Below are 14879 nucleotides of genomic sequence, written 5' to 3' on the forward strand. Positions count from 1 at the left end.
TAATGTTTTTCTGCTTATGTGCTTCCAGAAAATTCTGAAATGCAGAGTCCAACTCCATCTCTGAACACCTCATGTCTGGAATCCATTACTGAGCTATTTCAGGAGAACACTCCTTTGACATCCACACAAAGTCCTGTGGATACCTCACCACATTGTCCCTCCACTACATTGTCTTCACCATCCACAGCAATAACAACATCTTACAATGGGGAAAATCTTAGCCCTGTGAAAAATAATGAGGACATTCTGAAATCATTTGCACAAACTGAGTATATTGGTCCATACAGCATCAGTGGCAAGGATTCTGGGAACAGCCACATCAACTCTTCACTTTCCACAAATTACCTTGACATTGGATGTGATACGCCCCCTCTTCTAGACCAGGCAGATGGTGAGGTTGTGCAAAAAGCAGTCACTGACCTCAACATCGCTGAAATAAAAAGAGGACAGACTGTAGAGATAGATGCTGTAAAGACAACAACTGCCAATCAGAGCTCTCAAAGGATTCAGGCATTGAAGGGGGTGTTTGACAGAGACATCGGACGAAGCATGCAAACAGGACTGAGGACCCCTGTCAGACGGACCAAAAGTGAAGGACAAATGAAGGCAGTGAAAAAAGCAGACGTCCCATCAGTGGTCCCCGAAGTCTCTATTGACGCCACTTTAAATGACAGGCTCTGGAGCAAACTCGACCCCAGCAGCCATCGAGATAGTGTGTCATCGTCTTCCAGCATTTCATCCAATGACACTGTGATTGATTTGTCCTTGCCCAACCTTTCCAGGAAAAGCCTTACCTGTCTTAGCACTGCCCGGGACTACTCGGACAACCAGGTATTGTTGCCCAACAGGACCAGCCAGCCTCGGTCAACCATTGCGGCATGCAGCGTCTCACGCGTCAGCAAGAGCAAGTCCAACCCCAACCTCCGGGATGGTGAGATGTGCGAGCCAGAGGACGAGTTACAGCCTAGGCCTCTGGTGGCTGAGAAACTCCCTATCCGGTCCATGCAGAGGCGCCACACGTGGAGCAGGTTGTACATGGAGGGCTTAAAGCAGTCATCCACGCTTGCTGCTGCTGGCTCCAAGAGGTTAACCACCCCCTCAACAAAAGATATGGACAGCAGCTCAAAATCCAAGAGTCTTGGCGATCTCACTTCAGATGATATTGCCTGTAATTTTGAGAGCAAGTATCGCAGCATTAGTCGCAGTTTCATTGTGAGGCCAAGCCGCCAACAAGGGAAAATTCTAAGAAAACCCCAGAATGACCTAACAGAGCAACTCAAGAGGCTCACTGATGTGGAACCCCTTACAAGCAAAGACTTTGCTCAGTGCAGGACCGATTCCGAAGTGAGACAGGAAGAAGAGGAGATACCTCCTTTGCGAAGGAGTTCTTCACGGAGCCAGAGCCGGGTGAGATACATTGCTAACCGTGCCAGGCAGGCCCAAGAGAGGCAGCGGCTACAAAGCCTGATCAGGACATCTGAGAGCCCCATCGAGGAGCGTGGCAATCCTGAAGGAGCTTGTAGTGTACCCCACAGTCCTTGTGCAAGCTTGGATCTTTTGAGCCAGCTTCCACCAGGACCACCCCAACAAAGCCCCCTGAGCCCAGACAATGAGGTCTTCTTTATGCTTAAGCTGTAAAAGGATGAGAGTGTGTTGAGTATTTTTTGGGGAGCAAATGGACACAAGGTGGCCACCCTCAACCTCTCACTCGTTAAGATACTCCTGTGGATATGTTGAGCAGTCAAACATTTCTTATGTGCACTTACTGTAATACACCTTCCATTTTTGGCTTGACGAAAGAAGTTAAAAGCACACACTTTTTGTCTTTTTTTTTTTTTCATGGTTGACCTACTCCCAACCCTGAATAATGAGCTGTTAAAAGGGTATGAGATGCTAAGCTTTAAACTTTATATTGGATGCAACGGTTTGCTAGTTTGTACAAATTATTTGTAAATGTGCATGCATCTGTTGAAAAAAGCCAAAGGTGTAAAACCAGAGGATTTTTTATGATGTATAAAAATATACAAGGTTGCAAATAGAAATTATTACAAAACTGAAACATTCTAAATTTAGATTATGCCTGTGGCATTTGTGGTACTATATTATTTTTTGTTTGTTTGTTGTAAGATGCAGCCTAGTGCAGCAATAGATAAAAAATGTAAGCACTACTGATTCACCACAATGATTCCCTGGATTAAAGGGGTCATGAAATGTAGTTTCAGGTCTTTATATTGTTTCTCTAGGTTAAAGTTTGCCATGTTTTTTTGCACCAAAAAAGGTCCAATATTTATAAAAATTATCATTTTTCATCCTCATTTTCACTTTCTGTGGAAATCACTCAATTTCAAAGGTCGTTACCTCTTGCAGAAACAGAAGTAAATGCACACTGCTGTGATTGGCTAACTCCATCGCACCATATCCATGCCTTCCTTTACAGCATGTCTTGTGTTTTGATACTCAAGATGGCAAGTGCTGTGATAGAGTGATAGCAGTATATATTTGATCCCAAGGAAGAAATCTCAATATAGTTTTAAAAATGTAATATTACTTCTTGTAGACTCATATTACAAAAAACGCTGCAGTTAAAGTAGGTTTAAGAAATTACATTGTTTCTTGTTTCACTGGTTTGACATTTAACACCGTAAGATTAAAAGTAAATGTACTTGCCGGCGTTGCCTCTGAGGACAAAAAGCTTGGAAAAGATATTTTGAAAAACTGGCAGCATGTTGAGAATAATTCACAAAGCCTTCCTTTGTGAAATATGAAGAATTTACTCAGGCACGTCATTAAAAATAAACTTCAACCATGCATTTGTAATGCTAGGATCTTTAGGAAGGCTATGCAAAGTATTTCGAGGTGCAGTTTCTTTACATCCACTGACAGAACAACGTCTGATTTTGATCTTTATCCAACAGCAGTATTGCGTGAATGATGGACAGACATCAGTTGTTCAGAACACACCTCCTTGATTACATACAACGATGTAAAGGAAAGTGTCGAATAGAATTGTGACAGCACAATTCTCCCGATTTCAAATCTGAATGTTACAGAGAGGTAGAAAAGAATAACTCATATTTTAGAGTTCTGAAAGGTTTTTTTTATTATAGAGTAACTTCTTATGTGTGTAAATATCAAGAACATTTATTTTCTCCATTTCATGACCCCTTTAAAATGTTTATTAGTCTGCAGCCAAATACAAATGCATTTTGTCTGTTGTTAATGGTATGAGAACAAATTTTGTAACCAAGCATGGAATGTATTTGTCACAATAATTTATTGTCCCTTGAAACTATTTTTAAAATAGTTTTAGCTGTAGGAACATTAATGACTGCTATGTTCTGTTGTTTTAGTTTTTAATTTGCTAAAATTACAACGTACAGTATGTTCTTTAGTTAATTTAGTTACTAATGAAGTGTAGCTCTAAAATACAGTAATACATATAAAATTGCATATCTTCACTTTATGTACAGTAGTTTACCTTTTGAAATTTTACTGTATCTCACTTCTCCTATGGTCTACTGTATTTTTGATTCAAAGGTTTTATGATTTAAAAATGTACAGTCTATTAGAGTCTAAGTGTGAAGTGTTATTCAATGTCATTGTCCTATACACTAATACCTTTTATTACTTTTTTAAAGAATGCTACTCAGTTACAGGGAAATAAATTTTTACTAGGTATGTCCTTTTTTTTTTACTGCATTCTGGTATCTGAAGTTAACAAACACTACAGTTTCTCTTTTCAAACAGTGAAGATGTATCAATTTTCATACAGTTTTTCTTAATATCCTTCTATTTGTTAAACAGCTTTAACTTCAGGATTGTTTAGTGAAAAGTCACAAATTTATATGGGTAAAATTCTATGGATGATTGAATATATCAAAGGTAATCATGATATTAAGACCATCCCATCAAATTCAATTTTCAAGTATATTTATATAGTGCTTTATACAATACAGATTGCTTCAAAGCAAACTTCTCATGAATCAGTAATTTCAGTTATGATTACAACTATAAAGCAGCTCTACAGAAAATAATATAGTATCATTATTTACCTTAATTAAATTCAGTTATTCTGTGACCTGATTCGATAGTGTCAAGTACAGCTAAAACGATACAGAATATTCTTTTTCTTTAAGCCAGTTGACAAGCAAGTCAAGACACCTTTATCTATATAGTGCTGTTTACAATGCAAATTGTGTCAAAGCAGCTCTACAGTGATAGAAGGAAAATTATTTTGGCTGTACAGCAGACCTAGAAGAAAATGGTGTCATTTGTCCAACTTAAGTAAGTTCAGTATTGATTCATTCCGTTGTAAAAATCATTAGTTATTAATTTAGTTTATTTATCTATACAGCAGCTCTGGAGAAAACAGTGATATCATTGTCCAGCTCTGTTCAGTTTGCATACAATGGTGTCAATGCAGGCAGATCAAAAACATGGTTGAATATCAAGTGTCCCCAACTATAAGCAAGCCAGAGGTGACAAAAATGGAGGAAAAAACCTTGGGAGAAACAAGGCTCAGTCGGGGGTCCAGTTCTCCCCTGGCCAACAACGAACAGTGCATGATTATGATTCAGGCAGCACTGCAGGTCATAAGTCAGACTGACTGACATAGCCTGTTTTCAAAACTAAATAGATTTTTGAAGCAAGATTACAAACAGCTGTAACCCAATATTGTGTTCCTTGTGTTATTGGAAGTGTATGACACCAAGATCCAGAAGATATACTTTTATGAACTTCCTGCAGACTTAAAGTGACATTGATGTGACATGAAGTCAAGTATGGTGTCCCATACTCGGAATTTGTGTTTTCATCCATCCAAGTGCACACACACAGCAGTGAGTAGTGAACACACACACACACTGTGATCACACACCCGGAGCAGTGGGCAGCCATTTTTGCTGCGGCACCCAGGGATTGAGGGTTAGGTGCCTTGCTCAATGGTACCTCAGTTGTGGGTAATGAAAGTGGAAGAGAGCTCTGTTCATTCACTCCTCCACCTACATTTCCTGCCTGTACTGAGACTCAAACCAGCGACCTTCGGGTTACAAGTCCGACTCTCTAACCATTAGGCCCAGGGCCGGCGCTCCCTATAGGCAGAGCAGGCAATTACCTCCATAACTGCAACATCCCCTGGACGCTAGTCCACCAGTCAAGAGGGGAGCAAAATACTAGCTTCTTTGTTCATTGGATATAGCCGAATTGTCACTTAATGTCAAACCAATATGTCGCCTTGTCGGTGTGGGTCCGACGTACTCGCCAAAACGAACACATCCTGTGGGTGATGTGAAGCAAAATGCTAAGCTTGCCACAAAAAGCCTGCAAAAGTAATGATTATGAATGTGACAAAAACAGCAAGGAGACATTTTAATTGTTTATTAATAAACTAGTGTTTTCTGAATCAGTGTCGGCTGCGAAGATGAAGTTGACATTACTGACTCTCATCTCCGCAGAGATGCACATTTCAGGTCGGATGATCATCAGAGAGTAGCCTATTTCTTTTCGTTTTGAATTATTTCGTTTAAAAGTAGACATTTCAAGTTTATATAGATATATTTCTCATGTCTGTGAGGCAAGCAGCCTATACGCTGAGTTTCAGTTTATTTAAGACGCGCTCCAGTTCACGCACCAGTGATCGCGCCCGCGCCTCCATGCCATGATTATATTGTCTGCTATATTTGCTTCTTATTTATTAAATCCAGGCAATTGGTTGATTAAACATTGATTAAAATTAAGATACAATTTATACAAAACGAAAGTTGTTGCTTTAAGTTGTTTCTACATTAATTTGGAGTGTAACGGTAAAATTATTACAATATAAAAATATTAAAGAGGGGAGAAGAGTCAGGGGCCTCCAACATAAATTTTGCCTAGGGCCTCCAAATGTCTAGAACCGGCCCTGATTCGGCCTCAACTGCCCCTTCAGTTCTAATCATGGTCAAACACTGCCTGTATGATTTTATAACCCATATGAAAGCTTTCCTACTCCTTGTAAAAACCTTGGTAGTCCATGAAATATTATGGAAAGCATGGTGAGACAGAATGTGTGTGTAAAGCTAAGAATATAGAATGGAAATATAAAATCAGTTTCTCTTGAGGGTGCTTGTAATCACTACAACTACATAGTGAATAATTGTTTTACAGTTTGTACTTACCTATTGTTATTTCTAGTATTTAGTAATAGAATGCAATATGTGCTTTGGTCTGTTGTCAGACAAAAGCAACATATCGAATTATTATTATTACGATTCACTCTCAAATCAAATAATTGATCAATGCGAGCATCTACACAAACTTCAAACCTTAATATTATTATTGTTTGAACTGTTTTAACTGTTTACTATGTGTTTTAAAATTCTAACTTTCAGGTGCCTAAATGCATTCAAGTCACTGTACCCACTACGTTTAATTTTGCTGTTAACTGCCAAACATAAACAATTTCTCTAGTCTCGCATAGCCAGACCTTCAGGTTGACGGCAGAAGGTCTGGACTCTATCACAGCTTTCATTGGCCAAGGACCGCCCAAAGGTCATTCTGTTCATTTTGTTCCACGTCATGTTTAGGGGTGTGAAAATGTAAAGTCGATGTACCAACAATAACAGACCGGCGTGCATCTAATAAATTATTCATTCAAGAACATTGTGCATGTTTACCACGAACTTCACATACTTTTGAAAATCCAGCATTTAGTTGATCCTGGTAAGTGCTCGTACATCACAGTTATAAACACGACGGCTTTCTTCTTCCACGAGCTGGTTTGGCGTCACAGCATTTGTTTCTAGGCGGACCGTTAAAGAATGCGACACACAAATCTCCCGGACATCCTGTAGAATTCAACCAACCAGATGACGACTTCAAAACTCCTGAAGTGTTTCCAGATAAGTGTGCCATATGTCCAACAGTCCGTCGACGTGACGTCTGAGGCTGAGACTAATAGTATAATTTCTCTAAACATTCATCAGCCTCTTTTGAGAAATGAAGGCTATCCCATGCACTTCTACTGTAAACTGTAAAAAAGCAGAGTTTCATATACTGACAAATAAGAAGGAAGGGGTAGAGTAAAGTAAAGGATAAATGATTATTATGGATTGATGAATCTATTTCATTCAACATTATCTACACAGTTTGTTCAAACATTAAAAAAATCCAGGAAAGGCAAGACAGGTAAAAAAGATTAAAGGATTAGTTCACTTTCAAATAAAAATGTCCTGATAATTTACTCACCCCCATGTCAACCAAACGGTTGAAGGTCAAAATTATAATTTCAGTGCAGCTTCAACGATACCAGACGAGGAATAAGGGTCTTATCTAGCAAAACAGGTCAAAGTTTGAACTAAATTGTCATATACAATATGCTAGTGCAAGTATGTAACAATCAGTTCCCTGTGGAGGGCAGTAATACACTTAGCAGCGTCTATCGGCCAACATATCATATACAACATATCGGCCGATAAATGGTCATTAGGGGTTCAAGCACGTAGTGCTGAAACACAAAACTGCTCATAACTACTAGAATGTTTGTCTCAGACTTTTGTCTTATATCATTGTAATCCTTGGCTCAAGAAGGACAAAATGTATATCTCCAATTTCATTTCTGCAATGAAAAATTTTCCGCCATCTTGGATTTTGTCCAAAACCTACTTTTGCGAACTGGTAGGTTTTTCGCCCGATCGGAACCAAACCAGTTCAGAAATATTCTCCGGAGTCTGAATATCAATAAAAATCAAAAATCAAAAGTTGAAATTTTGCTTCACGGTCACTAAGGGGCGCCAAAACATTCGAAATGGTCAGGGCCACTTTTACTAACATGGTTATAACTCTTGAACGTAATGAGATATTTTCTCCAAACTTGGTACACATGTGTATGGGCTCAATCTGATAAAAATTGCATTGATTGGACACTAGGCGGCGCTACAACAGGAAAAAAAAAAACATGAAAACGGCTATAATCACCTGACTGTTAGTCCGATTGACTTGAAATGGTATGCAGTGTCTTGGTCCAAGGTGCCATAATAGTCTATGGTGGACATTGGCGTATCTCAAAAAACATGGCCGCCATTGGCTAAAGAAGTTTGAGCACCTGTTAGACAAGGTTAACAGAGGCCGATCGGAACGAAACTCGGTGGGCATGTTCAACTCATGGTCCTAGAGGTCTGTAAGAATTTTAAAATAAATTGGCCACTAGTTGGCACTAATGAGTTTTACGCCTCTGTAATCACATGGTGTTTCACAGATCCATACAATATGCCTATCATTTGATAGATCTCCTCATACTGAACAACTTTGCCTGAAGAACTATTGCTGTCAATCAAATCGTTCATTAAATATTCGCGATTATGAGAAAAACCTACTTTTGCGAACTAGTCCTAGGTTTTTCATCCGATTGGAACAAAACCAGTGCAGTACAATTCTCTGGACTCTCCTGATCAATAACTATCAAAGAAAGTTTAATTTTACCCTTTGGATAGCTATAACAGGGTCATTTACAAAATGGGTGTGGCTAAATATACTCAAAAGCCAACAAGTCCTAAATGAAAACGCAGAATTTCAGGAAATTAAGTGAGCACATGCAGCATATAACTCTAAAGAAGTATGGCAACTTTTATGGAGATCGGACCATAGGTGGCGCTATAACTGTTAAAAATCTTTAAAAAACATTAGACTCCTTAGACTCTTGAAACCTTGCCGAGTCCAACGATACCAGCCAAGCCAGGTTTCGGCTTATGGTTTGTGCAACGTTATGATTTAGTGCTTTAAAAACTTTTGTGAATAGCTTCAAAAGCGTTAGTCCGATCGAGACGAAACCAGCGTAGGAAACACGGAATCTAAGTTGGTTAACTAAATATCACAGCCCAAATGTCAAAAATTTTGATAGCAAGTGGCAAAAAAATCCAATCAAAGTCGCTCATGGGTCATTTTTTATGCTCTCATATATATATATATATATATTACACAGTATCTAACAGAAGTGAGTACACTCCTCACATTTTTGTAAATATTTTATTATATCTTTTCATGTGACAACATTGAAGAAATGACACTTTGCTTCAATGTAAAGTAGTGAGTGTACAGCTTGTATAACAGTGTAAATTTGCTGTCCCCTCAAAATAACTCAACACACAGCCATTAATGTCTAAACCGCTGGCCACAAAAGTGAGTACACCCCTAAGTGAAAATGTCCAAATTGGGCCCAAAGTGTCAATATTTTGTGTGGCCACCATTATTTTCCAGCACTGCCTTAACCCTCTTGGGCATGGAGTTCACCAGAGCTTCACAGGTTGCCACTGGAGTCCTCTTCCACTCCTCCATGACGACATCACAGAGCTGGTGGATGTTAGAGACCTTGCACTCCTCCACCTTCCATTTGAGGATGCCCCACAGATGCTCAATAGGGCTTAGGTCTGGAGACATGTTTGGCCAGTCCATCACCTTTACCCTCAGCTTCTTTAGCAAGGCAGTGGTCGTCTTGGAGGTGTGTTTGGGGTCGTTATCATGTTGGAATACTGCCCTGCAGCTTCAGTATGTCAAAGTACATGTTGGCATTCATGGTTCCCTCAATGAACTGTAGCTCCCCAGTGCCGGCAGCACTCATGCAGCCCCAGACCATGACACTCCCACCACCATGCTTGACTGCAGGCAAGACACACTTGTCTTTGTACTCCTCACCTGGTTGCCGCCACACACGCTTGACACCATCTGAACCAAGTAAGTTTATCTTGGTCTCATCAGACCACAGGACATGGTTCCAGTAATCCATGTCCTTAGTCTGCTTGTCTTCAGCAAACTGTTTGCAGGCTTTCTTGTGCATCATCTTTAGAAGAGGCTTCCTTCTGGGACGACAGCCATGCAGACCAATTTGATGCAGTGTGCTGCGTATGGTCTGAACACTGACCATAGGCTGACCCCCCACCCCTTCAACCTCTGCAGCAAAGCTGGCAGCACTCATATGTCTATTTCCCAAACACAACCTCTGGATATGACGCTGAGCACGTGCACTCAACTTCTTTGGTCGACCATGGCGAGGCCTGTTCTGAGTGGAACCTGTCCTGTTAAAACGCTGTATGGTCTTGGCCACCGTGCTGCAGCTCAGTTTCAGGGTCTTGGCAATCTTCTTATAGCCTACACCATCTTTATGTAGAGCAACAATTCTTTTTTTCAGGTCCTCAGAGAGTTCTTTGCCATGAGGTGCCATGTTGAACTTCCAGTGACCAGTATGAGAGAGTGAGAGCGATAACACCAAATTTAACATACCTGCTCCCCATTCACACCTGAGACCCTGTAACACTAACGAGTCACATGACACCGGGGAGAAAAAATGGCTAGTACTCACTTTTGTGGCCAGTGGTTTAGACATTAATGGCTGTGTGTTGAGTTATATTGAGGGGACAGCAAATTTACACTGTTATATAAGCTGTACACTCATTACTTTACATTGTAGCAAAGTGTCATTTCTTCAGTGTTGTCACATTACAAAAATGTAGGGGTGTACTCACTTCTGTGAGATACTGTATATATATATATATATATATATATATATGCATCTATAACTTCAAAATGAAATGAGATATTTTGACCAAAATTAACATGCATATGTATAGGCACACTCTGAGGACACCCAAAAAAAGTGGTGAAAATCGGGCAAAAGGTGGCGCTATAACTGTCAACAAACTTTTAACATATTTTTCCTTAGTAAATTGCCTGTATTGGCTGAAAATGGTCTTTTCCATCTATGATCCTAGTGCTTACATGCTTGCTAAACAAAATATAATACCTTTTTATGTGCATAAAGGCCTTAAGTGCTTGAACCCCGATAAATGCTGCTTGCAGCTTTGATTTTTAATGTTATTGTTATCAATCCGATAAGAAAATTTGGCGGATATATTAAAGCCAATACATAATGGATTATTTCCTTCAGCTGAAACACTTCAAATGCGTGCTGTTCGCCATGATGGTTTTGAATTGCTTGATATGATTGGAATCACTTCGAAAAGGAAGATACAGTTAAGTGCAGCACAAATCTGTCATATAGGCTACATAAAATTATAATGAGAACACGCCTGTAAAAGAATGTTGTGAATTCTTTGTGCTCCCGTGTTTCAGCGTGTTGTTGCGGAAAGAGCCATCTTTCCATTACACCATGACCTAGCACAGTCAAGTTTGCTTGTGCATTCGCAGCCTTTTCTGCTATTGTAAGTTGTAATATTATGTTTATTTTGTGTATATACAGTATAGCTGATTAATCTCATTTAGGCAGAGGTGTAAAGAGTACCTGAAAACCATACTTGAGTAAAAGTACAGATACATTACAGCGAAAATTACTCCATTACAACTTACAAGTCACCAATTCTAATACAACTTGAGTAAAAGTCTTAGAGTATCTGATTTTAACAGTACCTAAGTATTTTACTCGTGCTGAATGTAGGCTCAAAGATGCACTAGTCCTCAACACCTGAGAGACATGCCGGTGAAAATAAGAAACAACTGATTTGTAAGATGAGAAATCATGTTTATTTTCTAAAATAAAAAATATAACCGAACACCTCAAAATTGCAATAAATCAAGGTCGACACAAAAGCCTTTTAAATGTCTACAAACTCTCAAGTCTCAAATGCACAAAAAGGTAAATCCGTCTCCATTCTCTGGGACAGCGGAGGAGTGCAACAGATTTATTTTGCAGTTCCAGCTCATATTGGAGATGGAGGCTCATCAGTTCTCTACCGAATGCTCAAAAATTGCACTTGTCATTTACCTGCTGAAAAGGCGAGCTCTACAGTGGGCTCATATGATCTAGGATCAGTGACAGATTTAGGGTGGCCACCCGTACTGCATTTTGCGGGACAGTCCTGAAATTGGGAGCTTTGTCCCACGTCCCGCAAGACGTAAGTAGTGTCCTGCATTTCAGTTATGTCTGTATTATTTTTTTCATCCCTGAAATTACAATACCACAGTAAGAAATATAAAAACTGTGACTGGCATTAAAAATCTATTTGTGCAGCCGTCATGTTCTAGCTATTAAAATAACTAACCAACGCAATCGTAGAGAGAGGTTTTCCCGCTGATGACAACTGAGTGGACTGCACAAAGGAATAGCTAAGTGCGGGCCTCATTAAAGTCGGTAAACACAGCTACACCAGCAAAGATTTCATCTCACATACTGGATAAGAACCACAAGAGCTGCCCAAAGCTGCCCAAATTAAAGCATGTAATCATCCATCCTGATGGCAAATATTTCCAACGAACATGCGCCGATTCCGTGGATGCTCGAGCGCCACGCACGGAAGGGTCCGAAGACGCTAAGTTGGAATGACAAAGCCTCTGCCGCATTTTCCAAACTGAAATTAGCTTTCACCTCTGCTCCCATTTTGGTCCACTGAAATCCAGAACTTCCCTTCGTCGTGGAGGTGGACGCATCTACTACAGGTGTTGGTGCTGTATTGTCTCAGCGGCAGGGGACTCCAGAAAAGCTTCATCCATTAACCTTCTTCTCCCGTAAACTAACAGGTGGAGCGGAACTATGACATTGGTAACTGTGAGCTCCTGGTAGTTAAGCTTGCACTTGATGAGTGGCAACACTGGTTGGAAGTATCTATTCCAAGATATAACTGATCACCAGAACCTAGACTACCTTCAATCCACGAAGAGGCTTAATCCACGGCAAGCACACTGGGCTTTGTTTTTTACTCGGTTTCAGTTCACCATCTCATGCTGTCTTGGCTCCAAGAATATAAAGGCCCATGCCTTATCCCGCCTTCATGCTCCAGACCAACAGGCCAGTACTCTAGAACCCATCCTACCTCCATTTGTGTTCATCGCTCCTATCCAGTGGGACATAGATGCACAAGATCGCTCAAGCCATGGAAACCGAACCCGTTCCGTCTGATTGCCTTCGAGGAAAACAATTTGTACCATCTGCTCTTTGAGCCACCCTCCTCGAAGCTGTGAATTCCTCACTTGGCACTGGTCACCCCAGTATCCAACAAATCCTCTCGCTCCTTCAAGTGAAGCACTGGTTGTCCCAAATGCCTCAGGAAGTGTGCTGCTTCATATAAGGCTGCCCTGAATGTGCCATCTCCAAGTCGTACCGCCATTTACCATCTGGCAAACTTCTCCCGCTGCCCGTTCCTGATCAACTGTGGCCCCGCCATTTACCATCTGGCAAACTTCTCCCGTTGCCCGTTCCTGATCAACTGTGGTCTCACTTGGAAGTTGACTTCATGACAGACTTACCCGAATCTGAAGGCAACACTTGCATACTGGTGGTGGTTGACTTTTTCCAAAGCATGCAAACTGATACCCCTAAGAGGATTACCATCTGCATTGGAAATGGCTGAGAGACTCTTCCAGGAGGTATTCCAAAACTATGGACTTCCGGAGGATATTGTATTAGATAGAGGTCCTCAATTTGTCTCACAGGTATGGAGGAACTTCATGAAGTTACTTGGTGTAACCGTTAGTCTGTCCTCAGGGTATCATCCACAGTTGAACTGGCAGCCAGAGAGAAAGATACAGTCGCTTCCTGAGGATGTTCTGCCATTCAAACCAAAACAGCTGGAGTCGTTTTTTTTCCATGGGCCGAGTATGCACAGAACTCGCTTCGCCAGGCAGCCACGGGGATGACTCCATTTCAGTGCATACTTGGCTAGCAACCTCTCCTGTTTCCCTGGTCAGGGGAACCATCGCACGTTCCATCTGTGGACCACTGGCTCAAGGATAGCGAGAGGGTTTGCAGCTCACATCCAACTTCGCAGGGCAGTTCTGCGCCAGAAGAGCCAGGCCAGCACACAGAGATAAACCTGGGCAGAAGGTCTGGCTCCCCACTAGGGACATCCAGCTCTGGCTACCCTGCAAGAAGTCCAAGTTACATTGGTCCTTTCCCATAACTAAACAAATAAATCCCATCACTTAGCAATTACAACTACCCCAATGACTATAAGATTCATCCCAGTTTTCATGTATCCCTCTTAAAACCTTACCACCCATCTCAATCTGCTTCCTCCACAAGGTCAGGTGCCTCGGATGGTCCCCCACTGCCGCTCCTCCTTGATGATGGGCCTGCATATATCGTCAATGAGACCCTTGATTCCCATCGCCATGGAGGAAGACTAACAACAGGCTCTACTTTTCAGCACAACAGTAACCCCAAAAACTCAAGACATACCAGAAAACCTTTTAAATTCCAAATAATACAACATTAAACACTAACAGATCTCCCCCTATATTAATATTAAGCAAAACACATGAAATAACACACAAAATGAACTGTAACATTTACTCTCCTTTAACAGTCAGAGAAGCAAAGCATGCTGGGAACTAGAAATCTGCTGCCAAGGAAAACTCATTCCATGAATGTGTATATGTGAACATGCTGTATATTAACATTTATATGGGAACATATTATGTGGAATATATGTACACAATAAAGGATAAAACTTCATGAATATTATATGTAATGCTATTTTTGTCTTAATTTCTAAATATTTTATATGTATAATATAAAGCCATACATGGTCAAAGCATATATTGCAGTATTTTGAAAGTTTATAAGCACTAATTTCCCATTCATGGAAATGTATTATGTAATAGGCTAGATCACATTATATTTTGCAGTATATACCCATATATTTTTGTTCTGTAAGGGATTGTCTTTAAAGCTGACATCTAGATAAAGAAAAGACATTGCCCTCTGTGCTGTAATTCTGGCGCTTTCAGAGAAGACACACTTTTATTTGCCTTCACCCTTTATAACCTCTTTAGCCTTGCACAGAGGATTCCCGCTGAGAAAAAATGTCACAGAATAAAGCCTTGCCCCACACTAGATGTCCAATTACTTCTCAGACCATAACACAGTTAAACGTTCTTTTTTCTCTATAAACATTTTT

At 40.5% G+C, this 14879-nt stretch overlaps 1 protein-coding gene across 1 annotated transcript in view; it reads left to right on the top strand.

The window, feature by feature from the left end:
• The window catches only part of plch2a (phospholipase C, eta 2a), a 37430-nt gene extending 37253 nt beyond the window's left edge, over positions 1-177 (top strand). Inside the window, exon 20 of the mRNA XM_051903466.1 lies at positions 29-177. The gene's annotated coding sequence lies outside the window, so the exon portion shown is untranslated. The remainder of the gene's footprint in view (positions 1-28) is intronic.
• Positions 178-14879: the final 14702 nt, after the last annotated feature.

Source organism: Ctenopharyngodon idella, chromosome 8 (genome assembly GCF_019924925.1).
Source record: "Ctenopharyngodon idella isolate HZGC_01 chromosome 8, HZGC01, whole genome shotgun sequence".
NCBI lineage: Eukaryota > Metazoa > Chordata > Actinopteri > Cypriniformes > Xenocyprididae > Ctenopharyngodon > Ctenopharyngodon idella.